A 19877-nucleotide genomic window follows, 5' to 3' on the forward strand; every position below is an offset into this window, starting at 1 on the left:
TTTGTTTTCATATCAAGTTATTTGCAATAATCCATATAGTTTGGAATATTGTATTAGTTGTTTTAGAGAAAAAAAATGTTTTGTTATTCTAGGGAATTGTAGTTTATTGTTTTATATACAATTTACTGTTGGTTTAGCTTTAAGAGGCGCGTACACACCAACGGATACATGTTTTCCACTTGTATCCATTGATTTTAGCGCCAATTTCAAAATATAACACGAGATTTGGTTATGAGAAGATGTTCTGATGAAGCCCACTATACGAGTGGGTGAAAGCGCTTAACCAGTTTTTTATTTACAACCAGTTTTTTAACGTCCTTCCAATTTATGTGCTGTCAGTATTTGGAGTATTTGTTGTGCTGTTCTTTCACGGAATAAAACTGTGTTATACGAGAGGTGCTTGAACACTTATTGGACAGTACATTATACATGTATATAACATGGCTGAGTCCACTTCACTTGCTTATATGTATCATCTGCATTTGTAGATAAAACAGTCATACTGCAGTATCCTTCCAATGTGTGACTATTTTACTTGGGAAAATCCATGTCAGTCATTACATTTTGTCCTTAAGTCACAGAAGTGTGTTTTGGTTAAGATTAACAGGACAGCTATTCTGTTTCTAATATACAAATACATTATGATGGCTTGTAAAATCAAATCAATTCTGACTGCACATTTATTAAGGAACCCTCTGTATGTTTGTTCTGCAGCACTGATGAAAGACCAATGATGTAGATCCATGTATCTGGTGTGGATACATCCGGGAACACGAATACAACAAGGGAGCTATCTCGTAAGTACAAAAGAAACTTTACCTCATCTAAGCAGATAGAGATAGCCAGTTATTCATAATGCAAAAGAAAAAAAAGGACAAATAAAAATACAACTTCCATAGCTCAAGTGAAGTAAAACACATTAAAGACTTTCGGCTTAGGGGTTAGGGGTCGCCACAGCGGAACTCCGGTCCGCTCATGATTGGCTGTGGATTTTTACGGTGCCGAGTTGCCTGCCTGATGCCCAACCTTCAAAGAAGGCATGCCCATTCATGCTCGCACCTACCTGCATGTTTTTAACGTCACTCGACCGTGGGGAGGACATGCAGACTCTGCACAGAAGGCGCTCCAGCTGAGAATCGAATGGGAGGACCTCTTACTGTGAGGCGACAATGCTAACCGCTGCACCTGAAACACACATAATGCAGCAGAAAGTTTGTCTAACATAAAAAAAAATAATATGTGAATTTATTAATATACACCACTCAGAAGAACTTTTAAATAAAAAAAGGATCATCTTGCAAAAAAAGGGGCTTCTAAAATCATTTAAAAACCATACTGCAGTCCAGAACAATGCTCATTGTATGTGTTTTTTTCATTCATTAAAGTTGTTCAGTTCTCCTGAATGGTATATGTTAATGAATTCACACATTATTTTTTATGCTAGAACAGCTTTCTGCTGCATTATTTGTCACCATAAATTCCAAAAGCATATATATGTATTGTAAAATAAATGTGATCTTAATATAGTAATTTTTCCTTTAAGCACAAACTGATGTGTGTTTTATAGTGTTGGAAGAAGCAGAAAAATGCATGAAATGTATAATATTATATCAGTGTAAAAACATAAAAGGGAGCTGATGGCATTTAATAAAAGCCAGCTTGCAATTAGCTTCACTGTACATCTGAATATAAAATGTTTTCAGTAAATAATTATAATTTAAATATTTCCCAGTTGTCTTTATTATTGGTGCTTTGCAATCAAAACTGGAAGCTACAGTATCCAGTACCAGTATATGCAGACTTAGTTGAACTATATGAAGAATGATAGTTCAGAACAGTAGGTTCAACTGTCTGAAGCTTTACTTGGATTAAAACAATATTTTAATCAGACTGTGTATATGGACCTAGCAAAAATGCCTGACATCACCTACATGCAGGCATTATAGTGTGTTTTTACACTGTACACCACATAAACCAAACAACAAAATAATATATTGGGTACACATAAAAGATGAGATATACTAAAAAGATTCATCATGGGCATATAAATATTTGTTATAGTTAAATATATATGCTATAGGGTAAGATATGCGGTTGTATAACAAGTGGATGCTGTCATATTTGGGGATTGCTCCTAAATATAGATGGCAAACTAGTCGAATGCAAACACATTTACTAGTTTACATAGCAACATCCCTGTTAATTGCATATAACATTACACACATACTTTTATATGGGGCAATCCCTACACCCCCCAAAACATACACAGCTAACTATGAGATTAAACTTAAACTGGAGTAAGTGCACCTTGGAACACGAGTTACATAAATGTGTGTTCTGCCTAACCTGTACATAACTCACACTCAACTTCCATACAATATGCATCAAACACACACCGCATCACCTAACCTACACACACACACACACACACACACACACACACACACACACACACACACACACACACACACACACTCTTGGGTAAACAAAATAACCTACACATAATTTGTCTTCACAGAACCTAGATAGTTCACATGATTCACATATACATTATACTTGCCAATTCCTGCAGTGTGATTAATGTTAATGAGCCAAACATTGTAAACAACAATACTGTGTTGCATATATTGCCAGATAACTGCTACAATCCTGGCTAATGGTTTCCACAAAGAACACACACAAACATTGTCAATAATGGGTCTAATGGTACTGTGGAACCCATACATTCCGTTAACAACAGGATGACTAACCATCCAGGAACCATAGCGGACTGTCGTTTTCCAACTATGGTTTCCTTTTTAGGGAATAACAACTTCTTTTCTGCTGGTAGTGGAGAAACGGGTCGAGATGGTGAACCTATGGTGAGTCCATTATCAACTATAATTAATGACTTTGATTATAAGCTCTAATGATGTAGAAAGCTTCAATTGGAAATAGCTTATTTGCACGAATGCATAGAAAAGAGAATTGTGCCCAAAGGTCTCCGTCAGTGGCGGCACCCGATGGGCTTCATTGAAAACTCCATTTTTCATAATGAACTCCTTTCATTGTTTGACAAACAAGGCTTTGAGTTTTTGGAAGCCTTAATCAAATTTTATAGCATGGAAGTTGATAACTTAAGATCTGAATTGGAACTTTTGGAACATCAGATTCTTAACCATGGTGACTTCCTATCTTTTAAATATGATTATTCTCGTATTTATACAAGTATTGAGGCCACGATGGTGAAGTTGTTAACTGTTAAAAAGCAAAAAATAACTCCTGATGTCAACGATTATGCCAACAGAAAGGCATACCCAAGACCACCTGTTTATAATCCTATTACGACTAATCCTCTCCCTAGGTCAACAGGGGCAGCTCCTGGGAATAGTGGAAGTGAACCCCAATTAGTCCAACAACCAAGGCGTAGTGAAAGGTTGAATAATAGAAACAACAATACAAATGACAACAACTTGGTTTATTGTAATAACCAAGAGCAAGTAATTAATGATGACAATATAGATGATGATGAGGAGGTTGTACAGGATTTTCGGGACAACCAGAAAACATGGAGAAACAACCACCAAGGGAACAGAAAGTCACCTCAACAGAGGAACAGGAGGAGGCAGAGGAAGAGTTAGACAAGATAGACCAAAAGGTACAAGGTCCTTCGATTCACAAAAATGACAGTGGGGACTTTAGTATATATAATTTTACTGAATTGAACATCACCCAAGAATGGGTTAACTTTTTCTCTAAAGGTTTAACCTTTGTACCCACAAAAAAGATGGACCTTGTTAAAACACTTATAGATCTAAAACTGTATGTTCGTAAGTTGAACTTGAACATTTTATTTGGTAACAAATCAGTGTTAAACACCTCTGAAAGAGTGTCTAGTGTATGTTACCCTCCCTTACACCCCAGCCTTGCACTATTCGAAAAAATGTGTGGAATAGATCTTATGGACTTGGATAAAAACAAACACAGACAGGCTAATTATAAAAATAACATTACATCATCGGAACAAGATTTGATAACCTTACTTAACAATTGTAATATAAGAGCAATGAAGCCTGACAAGGGTGGGGGTCTTGTTTTGATGAATCATTTAGACTATGTTAGACACATGAGGGAACATTTAGAGTCTAAGGTCTATAGGAAAGTATCAGTAAATGAACTAAATACTGCCTACAGAAGGGTTAGAACTATGTTGGAAGACTTGTTTTTGGAATCTTATATTGACGTGGACTTATACCATTACCTGTCCATGGCAGCCCCAAAAGTACCAGCTTTTTTTGGTATTCCGAAACTACAGAAGTCCACCTCTAACCCCCCCTTTTAGACCCATAGTGGATGGACGCGGGTCAATAACATACGCTTGTGCGAAGCATGTTGATAATTTACTGAAACCTTTGATTGAGAAAGAGTTACAAGTGTGTAAAGATTCTTGGGCATTTTTACGTACTATAAACATCTTAGAATATCAGAAGGATATTTATTTTGTGACGATTGATGTCAGAGACCTTTACACAGTAATTCCCCATGATGTAGGTTTAGAATGGACCAGGGAATTTTTGGCCTCCAGAAAGGTTCCAGACAACACTATTTACCTTATTGAGACATTAATTGACATAGTGCTGTCCAACAACTTTTTGACATTCGAAGGGGATCTGTTCTTACAGACATCTGGGGTTGCCATGGGTTCCCCATGTGGGGGCAGTTTTGCTAACATAATCATGGCCCATTGGGAAAAAGAAAAGCTATTCCCACACCCAAAATTTAAGGAACATGTCACGTGGTATACTAGATACCAGGATGACATGTTCCTTTTGTGGAGAGGTAGGAAGGAGGAAGTATCACCTTTTATAACAGACATAACAGAGTTAACTAGCTTCCTTGATTTTACTTATCAAGTAGAAAGCTTTAACATTAATTTTTTGGACATTAGTTTGTACAAAGATGACATAAACTCTAGTTATAAGAGTAGGATTTATAGGAAACCAACTTATTCGAATACATTTTTGCACTTTGACAGCTGCCATCCTTTTCACCATAAGAAAGCGGTAGTCAAAGGACAAATGGTGAGGGCGGCCAGAATGGTCACAGAAGACGCTGACTTTGTAAAAGAATGCCAGAACCTAGAAAGTATGTTTGTTACTAGGAGCTACCCGGTTACTTTAATCTCAAATATTAGAGATGAAGTAACGGGTAAGAGACAGGATGGGCACTTTAGACCTTTATTAAGTAGTCACTATAAGGAGACACCTATAATTGATTTAGAACAACAAATAGATGAATGTCTCAACACTAAAAAGGAAACTTATCAAATTAGTATTCTGAGTACCTTTTCTATTGATTATGGGTTTATTAGAAACCTATTGAATAAGAATTGGGGAATTATTTTAGAGGATTTGACACTATCAAGTAAACTGGGGTTAGCACCAAAAATTACTTATAGAAAAAATTCCACACTTAAGCTCATGCTTGAAAAAAAGAAGAAACCACAGTTTGCAGGCCTTCAGGGCATGACTAAGTGTGGAGCATGTTCACAGTGTAAAAACATTTTACCAAAAAAAGAGGTGACAATTAATAGCACTGTTTACACTATTAGAGGTAAGTTTAACTGTGAATCTAAGAGCATAGTGTATGGTGCTTTATGCGACTGCTGTCCTGCCTTTTATATAGGCAAGACAGAAAGGAAATTAAAGCAGCGCATATACGAACATAACTATGCAATTTTAAAAAAAGACCCTAATAATGCCCTTGCAAGGCATATAGGTGAACATCCCACCCACAGTTTTAGATTCACAGTTTTACATAGTAGACCACCGCACATAAGAAGTGGCCCATGGCAACTGCTTTTAGAAGTAGATGAATTAATGTGGCAGCTTAGGACTATTGCTCATGTGTTCGCAGGTTTAAATGAACAAATATCGATTAAATGTATACTTAAACTGTTAGCTCTAAGAAGATAATAACAATAATTTCTTCCAATTAGTAAAGTATGTCAAGTCAAAGCAATAGTTTAGTCACTATTGACTCTTTGTGTTTAGTAATTTACTTAAAAAATGAAAGTTTGTTTTATGCTTTTATCTATTTCTTTTTTTAAAAGTGTTGAAAACTGAATATGCTGTTTATTGGTTAATGTTGTTAAACTTTAATGTATTTAGTTTTTTAACATAGAAGCACAGTTTTACCGAAAGCGCTAAGTAAAATATTTAAGTTTTTATCCGCTTCTTGTTTTCATTGGTTTCCGTTCGCTTTACAGTTTTAAAGATTTTTTGTTGTCTTGTTCATTTTATTTGTTATAGTTAAATATATATGCTATAGGGTAAGATATGCGGTTGTATAACAAGTGGATGCTGTCATATTTGGAGATTGCTCCTAAATATAGATGGCAAACTAGTCGAATGCAAACACATTTACTAGTTTACATAGCAACATCCCTGTTAATTGCATATAACATTACACACATACTTTTATATGGGGCAATCCCTACACCCACCAAAACATACACAGCTAACTATGAGATTAAACTTAAACTGGAGTAAGTGCACCTTGGAACACGAGTTACACAAATGTGTGTTCTGCCTAACCTGTACATAACTCACACTCAACTTCCATACAATACGCATCAAACCCACACCGCATCACCTAACCTACACACACACACACACACACACACACACACACACACACACACACACACACACGCACACACACACTTGTGGGTAAACAAAATAACCTACACATAATTTGTCTTCACAGAACCTAGATAGTTCACATGATTCACATATACATTATACTTGCCAATTCCTGCAGTGTGATTAATGTTAATGAGCCAAACATTGTAAACAACAATACTGTGGTTCACTATATATAAATGTCATTATGTTAGAATGGGAAAAGCTCTTGTAATTAATAGTGAACTAAGGATTACTGAGATTTATATAGAAGATACCTTGATGATTTGACTTTAGTCTGGAAGAAAAAACAGGTTGTGATAGCAAAATGTATTTAATATTTGAATAACACAATGGATTTTTTGCATTTTACATATGAAATAGGGCCAACTTCTATTCACTGTCTTGAGATTTTGTTAGTTACAGATTATGAAACATATATGTATACCGCTGGCATTTATAGAAAGGCTACATACTGAAACAACTTTCTTCATTACTCTAATGCGCATCCTCTTCACCAAAAGAAAGCAATGGTGACGGGGCAATTTGTAAGCGAGGCAAGAACGGCTACCTTGCTTGAAGAATTTTTGGCTGAATGTAACAACATCAACGATAGGATTGTGAGAAGAGGTTACCCAGGGGCTTTGTTGAGAATATATTACAAGACGTGATACAGAAAAGAAGAACCTTGCATTTTGCCCCATTCTTACTGAGGGTAATCAGGGTGAGAATGTGGTCCTTGATTCCAGTTTTGACACAGTTACACCCGTGAATTTAACATGCCACTAGTTTGATTACTTCTTTTTCTAATGACAGTAGTGCTATAAGAGCTATACTTAAGAAGAATTGGGATGTATTGAATAAATATGCTGTGGGTCACAAAACGTTGGGAGAATGACCTAGTACAGTTTTTAGAAAAAGTACCTTGTTAAAATCTTTTTTTAGAGTGAAGTGCTAAAATATCTGCCTCCATACAAACAAAGGACATGTTTGGATGTCATAACTGTAAAATTTGAAAACATGTTGTTGGTGAAAGCTTTATTATTAATGGTAGAAGGGTTTATATCCCAGGTAGATTCAACTGCCTAAAAAGGGGGTTGTTTATATTGCATTATGCTAGAGCTGTTCATGCTTTTACGTAGGAAAAACAGAAAAGTTTTTAAAAGACAGAGTTTATGAACATTTGAATGATATAAAAAAACACAATGAAAAAATGCTCTGGCTAATCATATTAATATTTACTACAATCATGTTTTTAAATTTGTCATAGTTGAACAGCATTTTGAAAATGGCAGGGGTAGTCCCTGGAGTTTAATATTGCAGAAAAAAGAGTGCCTGGCAACTAAGATTAAATCCAGGTTGTGTACCAGGCATTAATGGTACAATTTCTATCTCCTGTTTATTAACACTTAAAGCATATTTTAGATGATGTGTTTTAGATGTTTTTAGTTGTTTGTATTTATTTATTTAATGTTTATGAAGGTGATCTTTTTAAGGTTTGGATATTGTGTTTTAAGTAATTTTGTATATAATGGTCAATGTTTCTTTAAGATTTTTGGGGGACTCAGTCTTGCAAGTTTTTAAATAGTAGCTTCATTTGCTGTATTTATCTGATGAAGTATCTAAGTATTTGTGGCAAAAGCTCTTATCTGTACAATTTGTTCATGTGTTTGTGAAATAAACTATTTTTTGTGGTGCGAACCTCTTTCTTCTGGTACCTGTTGCATTTAGCAATAAAAGACTGCCAATCTCCCACCATGCTTTAAGCAGTTGAAGTGTTTTGCTAGCTCATGCAAGAATTTGACTCAGCCAGCAGAGATAGGCAGGTCAGAATACATTTGTGAATTATGATGTGTAAAGCACAGATGACTGAGCAGATTATCTAGGGGATGAAGACACTACCTGTTTTAATAATGCACCATAGGAATGAAAAGTGTGAAGTACAATCATAAAGCACAACAGAAAACTGACATTTAATACATTATCTTGGACAAAGTTGAAACCTTTAAAATATAACATGAAAGATATTATAGCAGCGTACATCTGTCACAAATGTGACTGTCTGAGACAAAGAAATGTCAGCACTGTCTCCAAAAACACTGCAAAACAGTGGTTCACTCCACTGTCATTGTGGGTAAATGCAGAGATAAAACATCCTATAACAGCATCGCCGGATTTGCCACTGATAATCCCTTTCAAACTTACCACTGTCAAAATCTAAAGCAGCTAGGCTGGCTTGAAATTCAAAACCTTCTGAAAATCTCCCAACTTACCATGGCCCACAAGATATTTTACCAAACTAACAGTACTCCTATATTATCAAATCTCATAATTCCCTATAAAAACCTAAATTCACTACGCTCTTCTAACAAGCTTCTAGCTACCATAACCAATATTAAAAACAAGGCTGGCAACTCCCTCTTTTCTAACACACTGGGAAAAGACTGGAACCTACTTCCCATTGAACTAACATCACTCTCTTCCCTAGCTCTCTTTAAACTAAAACTCACTGGTTATGTCCATTCTGTAAACCTGACTAACCTTTGCTTACACTAACTTATTTCTTCACCTTAATAAATTCTCTCATATTTTTTCTTTAAAATCTTCAGGAAAACTTCACTGGTGATCACAATTGAACATATTGGCAGACCCTTTCCTGCTAATTGTCTGTAATATCTACTCCATAACTTATACTAAAGTTATGTCAATTTGATTACAGTAAATTAATTCCATCACATGACCATTATGATTTTCTATACTAGTGTAAATACCAACTTTTCCTCTATTTTTATTATTGTTTCATATATATATTTATTGAACTTATTTCATTTACTATGATACAACAATGATTTCTATGTTTATCTCATAGTTCTAGTGATTATCTAATGTTGCTATTGGAGCTTTTCTCCCCGGGCCTCTACTGAAAATGGACATGTATCCAGCTAGACTAGCCTGGTCAACAAATGTAAAATAAAATAAAATAAAAATAAATAAATAAATTATGATATTTAGCTGTTGTCACATCATGACAGCACAAAGTATACTACATGAGAAAGAAAGGCAGACTGAAAAACAAAACCATGGGGGATAACAAATTATACAATGAAATTAATCATCTAGGGTGCTGCTGGTGGGTTAGTACTGGATGAAATAGCATAAAAATAAACCTCTAATTTATTGTGGAGGAAAACACTTGTGGCTAAGGTAAGTGAAATGAAAAGATAGACCTATCCTTTAATACATTTGTTCAGCAGGCTGCAGGCAATAGGTCTTTGCAGAGTATAGTACTTTTTCAGCTGCTTTTTGTCCCTTTACCTGGTGACTACCAAGCCTCCCCTGGATCGGTCAGTGGTTGTTCATTGCTCTAATCCAGGGATTCTACCCAGAGTTAGGGAAAGAGGGATGAGTTATTCAAGCAGGTATGAGGATACTTTGTAATTGTCATCTGCATCCTTGATTAGACCATTTTTGGATTGTCTAACACCCCCCCCCCCCGCTAGCTGGTGAGTAAATATCAACCATATTACCACTGTGGTCCACAGTACTATTCCCTTGTGAGGGCTCCTTTCAGCATGCGTGCTATGAAGGCTACCACCCTTTAGTGACTTCGTAGGCCTCACACCCATCCCCAGGTGATCCACACCTTCCAAGTATATTGGGGGCTTGTGTGGCCCACTCTGCCCTATCCTTTCACCCAGTGTTCAGTTTACTCAACCTCCCTGCCACCATCTGAACTGCTAGCTGAACCCAGATCACCTGGACTATTGCCAGGGCTCTATCCATCTACAATCAAAGTAAGGTCTACTGTACCTATTTTGTGTTCCTTCAATAAACCGTGAGAAATGAGCCATGGTATTCATAAACAGTATGTGTGGTGATAAACAACTGTTGTAGCTGCTGTTTGCTGTATGTGATCCAGATATTAGAGCAATTCATAGAACAGAATTGCCCTAGTATAGACTTTAACACACACTGCCACCTTCCACAATGAGCACTGCACTTGAATGCACCCCAGATAATACATACAGCAGTACTCTTGAGACCCCTGAAAGTTTCCAGTATTTATAAACATTAAGATTAAACCATCACTTAGCATTTTCTCCTTTGTTAGGTTACTCAGAGCATGGACAGGGATGGAGAAGATATACCCCCCAGGAACGGTACCGCTGTAAAGGCACTCTTTGTATTTTTTTCCTCTAATGTAGCAAATTCAGCCAGATCTATTTTAGGGTAACCCTTGCAATGAGTATTTTTTTTTTTTTTATTTTTATTTTGGTGGAGAGGGATGGTGAGTTAGTGCCGCAATGATTTATTTAAACTGGTAAGAAAACACAGAGAAAACAATTATGCCATTATACATCAGTTTGCAGTAATGTGAAGGGTTACTGCAAATGAAAACATGTACAAATGATTACCTTGTCAATATTGTACATACTAGAATGTGTGTTTATTAGTTAGGTGTTGCCGTAGGTGGAGGGGATGACATTTACATAAGCACCATGCTCTTGAATACCCCCTCTCTCCGTTAACTTGTTCCCCATTTTTCTCTCTTTCTTTGTTGACTTTTTAACACGATGCAACTCCTTATATAAGAATTTTTCATTTGTTTGCTAATAACATTTATAATTGTATCTATAATTGTATGCTTGTTGAAATATTTGTAATGCGGGGCTTTTCTCCCCAGGCCTAAATGTAAAACTCTATGTTTGTTTTAACTGTATGCATTGCGGAGCTTTTCTCTCCGGGCCTCCACTGAAAATGGGCCCTCTGGGCCCAGTGGACCTCCCCGGTTATCAAACTGGAAATAAATAAATAAAATAAGTAAATAAATGTGAATTTGAGAACAGCATTAGTATTTTCATAACTGACTGTGAAAAATCAACTTTAAATTCAATGAAGACTTATGACAGTAACAATCACCTATGACACACTCACCCAAAGTCATATCTTTATGTAGTTGCAAGTTTTCCTGTTCTTTGTAAACATGTTAAGACAGGCTGACAACTACACTGTGGTGTTATGCTCCACTATGGTCTGCAGTAATTCTTTAATATCGGTACCCACTTGACCATAACTGTGATATGTATAACATTAACATGTACTATATTGTCTGTGCTTGAGTTCTAAATATGCTACCACTGGTATGGTGCCATAGGCAACACTGAAGGTGGTTATACTGACTTGTATGCATGACTGAAGCTCAGCTGCTATATGTGATGTTGTTGTATTCCTTTATTTATGATTGTTGTGTGGTTTTATACAAGAATGCATTGGCATTGCTTGAGTGTCTTTGAACGTGTTGTTGTTGCTACTCAGTGTATTTGAGCATGTTGGTGTTGGATATAGCATACTGAGGAGCATATCACCTGTGTGGAAACACAGAGTGTGTAGATAGTGTTTCTTCCTGCCACTGGTATGCAGTAGTAGTAACATAAATTTATGTACCTCCGCTAGCCTATCCTGTGTGACTCACAAATTTCTGTGATATGGAGGATGGTGCAATATTTTCTTTAGTACCATCTTTCGGCTTTTCCCGGTTAGGGGGTGCCACAGTGGAACTCCCGTCTGCTAATGATTGGCAGTGGATTTTATGATGCTGAGTTGCCCACCCAATGCCCAACCTTCAAAGAAGGCACACCCATTCACGCACGCACCTACCTGTATGTCTTTAGATGTCACTCGACCATGCATACTATATACCTGGACTCCTTTATTTGTGTAATAATGTTTGTGAGCACACTCAACCTTAGGTAAACTGGTTCTCTAAGTGAAAAGACTCCTTGGTGCCCCCCCAACTGACCAACTCTTCCAAGTCCATTTACACTCTCCAATTAACTTTTTTCTCTTTTCTGTGTGAACCTTAGCTCTAGATGATTGTCACTGTTGAAGTGGCACCTCCATCCCATGTGCAAAAATTGTGAAAAAGGGGGTTGTTCATAGATGGAGGGATTCATTTATTCAACAGATTTTAACTAAGCACCACTGCACTCTGATAACTGTGTAGATAAGAACTTCATGATTTTTTTCTAGATGCACAGGGTGAAATTCAGTTTTTAAACAACCTTTATTCATCTAGTGATTGCCTGAAAAAATAGTTTTACTGCTCAACTTTGCTTTTTCTGTGCTTCCTTTCAGCACATCTAAATTAACTAGGACTACAGTATAATAACTACAGTGAAAATAACTGTACTAAGTTGGGTGTCTGGGGACGAGGCCACAAGATTACAGATTTTCTGAGGTGCATTTTAAAGATGTTTCGTAACCTTTTTATCCAATGATGGTATGAACACAAATCGGGTCTATATCAGTTCAACAGATTGCTTTTAGCTGAAGCCCTATTCATCGAATAACTATTTATTGAAGTTGCACATCAACGAGCAGACTTTTTCGTGAATGTTGTCATAGGGCAAACCAATGGTAGGCCACTGTAGCAACCAAGAACCAAATAACGCCTACCCAAGTGGGGGGCTGCACCCCCCATACCCCCCAACTAAATATACCAACTTCAAGTTCACACTAGAGTGGGGAAAAGGGCAAATTCCAGACAGCGGCCAACTGTTGCCTTGCCCTGGGAACAATTTCATTGAAAACTCCATTCGACAATCGGTAGCTTTGTTAAATAGGTGTTTGACGAAGAGGTATTTGCTACTTTGTGATTCGACGAAATGTCATAGACCCACAAAAATCATGTGTACAGAAAGGAAATTCAGTAATTGTTTACATTAGGGCACACTGTTCTAAACCATGCAGGTGTGGGCAGTGCAGACTTGATTGGCATCCCAGTAGGCTGTCAGTTATATGTGTTTGCTGGCATGATTTATCAGTCTAATTATTTTTACATTAAGGTGCCCTATAGTAAACAATCATTGAGATAATGACCCACAGCAACTAGGGGGCAGAAACCTCCCTGCACTCCATGGTTTACATAATTTTAAGTGACTTGCAGTCCTACTGTGGGGTACAGGGGACAGAAGATCCCTGGTATATATTATGCTGTATGTATTTATTTCTGTCATTTCCTAAAGCACAACAAATAAATACAAACAAATAATGAAAATAATTCTCTAAAAAAATTGACCTTTAAGTGGATGACAGTCATCCTGAACCCTTGTGGTTTTCTCTCGATCCTTTTCACACAGGGGTAGTGCTTGCTCCTGCACATTCTGGTGTGTCTGAAAGTAAACAATCTCCAGAAATTCAATGCTATGTTTTATTTCACGGAAGAAATAAATTGAATCCAATATTTAATTGGTCAAGCTGCCCATACACCAGTTTGCAATAAAGTGAAAAGACAAACACTTGTGAGGATACATAAATCATATCTCAGAATAGTACATGCCCCCACACCCATACCCACCTCATAATGGATATTCATTTTCTGTGCATCCCCCTGTGATGTTAAATTGGGAATAAAATTAAGACACAAATGCCTACAGTCAAATTCAAGCTGCAGCTATCATATTTACATACAGCAATCCTCTTCGACCCCTATGCCCAAAAAGCCAGGCACCTTCCTTGCACCCTTGTACATCAGACTGAGACAAAAATGACAGTGGGGACTTTAGTATATATAATTTTACTGAATTGAACATCACCCAAGAATGGGTTAACTTTTTCTCTAAAGGTTTAACCTTTGTACCCACAAAAAAGATGGACCTTGTTAAAACACTTATAGATCTAAAACTGTATGTTCGTAAGTTGAACTTGAACATTTTATTTGGTAACAAATCAGTGTTAAACACCTCTGAAAGAGTGTCTAGTGTATGTTACCCTCCCTTACACCCCAGCCTTGCACTATTCGAAAAAATGTGTGGAATAGATCTTATGGACTTGGATAAAAACAAACACAGACAGGCTAATTATAAAAATAACATTACATCATCGGAACAAGATTTGATAACCTTACTTAACAATTGTAATATAAGAGCAATGAAGCCTGACAAGGGTGGGGGTCTTGTTTTGATGAATCATTTTGACTATGTTAGCCACATGAGGGAACATTTAGAGTCTAAGGTCTATAGGAAAGTATCAGTAAATGAACTAAATACTGCCTACAGAAGGGTTAGAACTATGTTGGAAGACTTGTTTTTGGAATCTTATATTGACGTGGACTTATACCATTACCTGTCCATGGCAGCTCCAAAAGTACCAGCTTTTTTTGGTATTCCGAAACTACACAAGTCCACCTCTAACCCCCCTTTTAGACCCATAGTGGATGGACGCGGGTCAATAGCATACGCTTGTGCGAAGCATGTTGATAATTTACTGAAACCTTTGATTGAGAAAGAGTTACAAGTGTGTAAAGATTCTTGGGCATTTTTACATACTATAAACAGACCCCCATGGTTATAACCTTTTTTCTGTAAAAAATATTGCTGGTCAAAAAAAAAATAGAATTATTATGTAAAGCAGTTGACAAATGTTCAACATAGAGGTTCTCCCTGTCCTGTGACACATGTGTTTCAATGTGTAAAAACTCAGCAAACCAATCAGGGTCAATGCTGTGGGAATGCATGTATACAGATCTTTCACATCTATAACCACAAAAACAGCTGTCTCATCAAATTTAAATTCTTTACATTTTTTAAGAAAACCTCAAGAGTCCCTACTTTAATGAGAAAAATGTTTAAACATCTTTTAAGTGAAAGTCAAGAAATGTTTCCAACATAAACGTCACAGAGGACCTCCCATCAACAATAGGCCACAATGGGGGGGGGGGGTCAGTGAGATCCTTGTGTATTTTTGACAAACTAAAGGTATTACGGAGCGTGGGATTATCAAGGTGTAGAAATGTGTATTCATCTGTGGAAATTTGCCCTTGCATAAGCATATCATGCAACATTGCTTTAATCCTGACAAAAGCAAGATTCATTTCCCTTCTTGAGACTTGCTCATATGTGTCCTCAAACAGTAAGTCATACATTTTTTCCGTGTACTGCATGTCTTCCAGAAGAACCACCCTACCCCCTTTGTCTGGTTTCATAACATGTACACTGTTCACTTTCAAGTGGTTTAACAATTCAATCCAGTTGTAGGTTACGAATCTTATGCAATTTGAACATGGATTTGTGCAATAAACTGTTTTTCTGTGGTGTGACCCTCTTGCTTCCGGCACCTGTTGGATTTAATAGTTTGCATTTTCTCCATTTGGTTATTAGTATTTTTATTGCTGCCTCTGGTGGCAAATGCTTAAATTAAGATATAGTCAGTGCTTTGATAATGTTTACTTAGATAAACCTCTAATTTATTGTGGAGGAAAACACTTGTGGCTAAGGTAAGTGAAATGAAAAGATAGACCTATCCTTTAATACATTTGTTCAGCAGGCTGCAGGCAATAGGTCTTTGCAGAGTATAGTACTTTTTCAGCTGCTTTTTGTCCCTTTACCTGGTGACTACCAAGCCTCCCCTGGATCGGTCAGTGGTTGTTCATTGCTCTAATCCAGGGATTCTACCCAGAGTTAGGGAAAGAGGGATGAGTTATTCAAGCAGGTATGAGGATACTTTGTAATTGTCATCTGCATCCTTGATTAGACCATTTTTGGATTGTCTAACACCCCCCCCCCCCGCTAGCTGGTGAGTAAATATCAACCATATTACCACTGTGGTCCACAGTACTATTCCCTTGTGAGGGCTCCTTTCAGCATGCATGCTATGAAGGCTACCACACTTTAGTGACTTCGTAGGCCTCACACCCATCCCCAGGTGATCCACACCTTCCAAGTATATTGGGGGCTTGTGTGGCCCACTCTGCCCTATCCTTTCACCCAGTGTTCAGTTTACTCAACCTCCCTGCCACCATCTGAACTGCTAGCTGAACCCAGATCACCTGGACTATTGCCAGGGCTCTATCCATCTACAATCAAAGTAAGGTCTACTGTACCTATTTTGTGTTCCTTCAATAAACCGTGAGAAATGAGCCATGGTATTCATAAACAGTATGTGTGGTGATAAACAACTGTTGTAGCTGCTGTTTGCTGTATGTGATCCAGATATTAGAGCAATTCATAGAACAGAATTGCCCTAGTATAGACTTTAACACACACTGCCACCTTCCACAATGAGCAGTGCACTTGAATGCACCCCAGATAATACATACAGCAGTACTCTTGAGACCCCTGAAAGTTTCCAGTATTTATAAACATTAAGATTAAACCATCACTTAGCATTTTCTCCTTTGTTAGGTTACTCAGAGCATGGACAGGGATGGAGAAGATATACCCCCCAGGAACGGTACCGCTGTAAAGGCACTCTTTGTATTTTTTTCCTCTAATGTAGCAAATTCAGCCAGATCTATTTTAGGGTAACCCTTGCAATGAGTATTTTTTTTTTATTTTTATTTTGGTGGAGAGGGATGGTGAGTTAGTGCCGCAATGATTTATTTAAACTGGTAAGAAAACACAGAGAAAACAATTATGCCATTATACATCAGTTTGCAGTAATGTGAAGGGTTACTGCAAATGAAAACACGTACAAATGATTACCTTGTAAATATTGTACATACTAGAATGTGTGTTTATTAGTTAGGTGTTGCCGTAGGTGGAGGGGATGACATTTACATAAGCACCATGCTCTTGAATACCCCCTCTCTCCGTTAACTTGTTCCCCATTTTTCTCTCTTTCTTTGTTGACTTTTTAACACGATGCAACTCCTTATATAAGAATTTTTCATTTGTTTGCTAATAACATTTATAATTGTATCTATAATTGTATGCTTGTTGAAATATTTTTAATGCGGGGCTTTTCTCCCCAGGCCTAAATGTAAAACTCTATGTTTGTTTTAACTGTATGCATTGCGGAGCTTTTCTCTCCGGGCCTCCACTGAAAACGGGCCCTCTGGGCCCAGTGGACCTCCCCGGTTATCAAACTGGAAATAAATAAATAAAATAAGTAAATAAATGTGTATTTGAGAACAGCATTAGTATTTTCATAACTGACTGTGAAAAATCAACTTTAAATTCAATGAAGACTTATGACAGTAACAATCTCCTATGACACACTCACCCAAAGTCATATCTTTATGTAGTTGCAAGTTTTCCTGTTCTTTGAAAACATGTTAAGACAGGCTGACAACTACACTGTGGTGTTATGCTCCACTATGGTCTGCAGTAATTCTTTAATATCGGTACCCACTTGACCATAACTGTGATATGTATAACATTAACATGTACTATATTGTCTGTGCTTGAGTTCTAAATATGCTACCACTGGTATGGTGCCATAGGCAACACTGAAGGTGGTTATACTGACTTGTATGCATGACTGAAGCTCAGCTGCTATATGTGATGTTGTTGTATTCCTTTATTTATGATTGCTGTGTGGTTTTATACAAGAATGCGTTGGCATTGCTTGAGTGTCTTTGAACGTGTTGTTGTTGCTACTCAGTGTATTTGAGCGTGTTGGTGTTGGATATAGCATACTGAGGAGCATATCACCTGTGTGGAAACACAGAGTGTGTAGATAGTGTTTCTTCCTGCCACTGGTATGCAGTAGTAGTAACATAAATTTATGTACCTCCGCTAGCCTATCCTGTGCGACTCACAAATTTCTGTGATATGGAGGATGGTGCAATATTTTCTTTAGTACCATCTTTCGGCTTTTCCCGGTTAGGGGGTGCCACAGTGGAACTCCCGTCTGCTAATGATTGGCAGTGGATTTTATGATGCTGAGTTGCCCACCCAATACCCAACCTTCAAAGAAGGCACACCCATTCACGCACGCACCTACCTGTATGTCTTTAGATGTCACTCGACCATGCATACTATATACCTGGACTCCTTTATTTGTGTAATAATGTTTGTGAGCACACTCGACCTTAGGTAAACTGGTACTCTAAGTGAAAAGACTCCTTGGTGCCCCCCCAACTGACCAACTCTTCCAAGTCCATTTACACTCTCCAATTAACTTTTTTCTCTTTTCTGTGTGAACCTTAGCTCTAGATGATTGTCACTGTTGAAGTGGCACCTCCATCCCATGTGCAAAAATTGTGAAAAAGGGGGTTGTTCATAGATGTAGGGATTCATTTATTCAACAGATTTTAACTAAGCACCACTGCACTCTGATAACTGTGTAGATAAGAACTTCATGATTTTTTTCTAGATGCACAGGGTGAAATTCAGTTTTTAAACAACCTTTATTCATCTAGTGATTGTGTGAACAAATAGTTTTACTGCTCAACTTTGCTTTTTCTGTGCTTCCTTTCAGCACATCTAAATTAACTAGGACTACAGTATAATAACTACAGTGAAAATAACTGTACTAAGTTGGGTGTCTGGGGATGAGGCCACAAGGTTACAGATTTTCTGAGGTGCATTTTAAAGATGTTTCGTAACCTTTTTATCCAATGATGGTATGAACAAAAATCGGGTCTATATCAGTTCAACAGATTGCTTTTAGCCGAAGCCCTATTCATCGAATAACTATTTATTGAAGTTGCACATCAACGAGCAGACTTGTTCGTGAATGTTGTCATAGGGCAAACCGATGGTAGGCCACTGTAGCAACCAAGAACCAAATAACACCTACCCAAGTGGGGGGCTGCACCCCCCATACCCCCCAACTAAATATACCAACTTCAAGTTCACACTAGAGTGGGGAAAAGGGCAAATTCCAGACAGCGGCCAACTGTTGCCTTGCCCTGGGAACAATTTCATTGAAAACTCCATTCGACAATCGGTAGCTTTGTTAAATAGGTGTTTGACGAAGAGGTATTTGCTACTTTGTGATTCGACGAAATGTCATAGACCCACAAAAATCATGTGTACAGAAAGGAAATTCAGTAATTGTTTACATTAGGGCACACTGTTCTAAACCATGCAGGTGTGGGCAGTACAGACTTGATTGGCATCCCAGTAGGCTGTCAGTTATGTGTGTTTGCTGGCATGATTTGTCAGTCTAATTCTTTTTACATTAAGGTGCCCTATAGTAAACAATCATTGAGATAATGACCCACAGCAACTAGGGGGCAGAAACCTCCCTGCACTCCATGGTTTACATAATTTTAAGTGACTTGCAGTCCTACTGTGGGGTACAGGGGACAGAAGATCCCTGGTATTTATTATGCTGTATGTATTTTTAATGTCTCATTTCCTAAAGCACAACAAATAAATACAAACGAATAATGAAAATAATTCTCTAACAAAATTGACCTTTAAGTGGATGACAGTCATCCTGAACCCTTGTGGTTTTCTCTCGACCCTTATCACACAGGGGTAGTGC

General features: G+C 37.5%; 1 protein-coding gene across 4 annotated transcripts in view; it reads left to right on the forward strand.

The window, feature by feature from the left end:
* COL8A2 (collagen type VIII alpha 2 chain) overlaps positions 1-19877 on the forward strand; it is a 1617206-nt gene that overhangs the window by 540537 nt on the left and 1056792 nt on the right. For 3 of the 4 annotated variants that reach the window (XM_044059947.1, XM_044059946.1, XM_044059945.1), the window contains one exon: positions 715-797. The exons of the other annotated variant lie outside the window; for it this stretch is intronic. The gene's annotated coding sequence lies outside the window, so the exon portion shown is untranslated. The remainder of the gene's footprint in view (positions 1-714; positions 798-19877) is intronic. 4 annotated transcript variants of the gene reach the window in all.

Source organism: Protopterus annectens, chromosome 1.part2 (genome assembly GCF_019279795.1).
Source record: "Protopterus annectens isolate FY-2018-M chromosome 1.part2, PAN1.0, whole genome shotgun sequence".
Taxonomy (NCBI): domain Eukaryota; kingdom Metazoa; phylum Chordata; order Ceratodontiformes; family Protopteridae; genus Protopterus; species Protopterus annectens.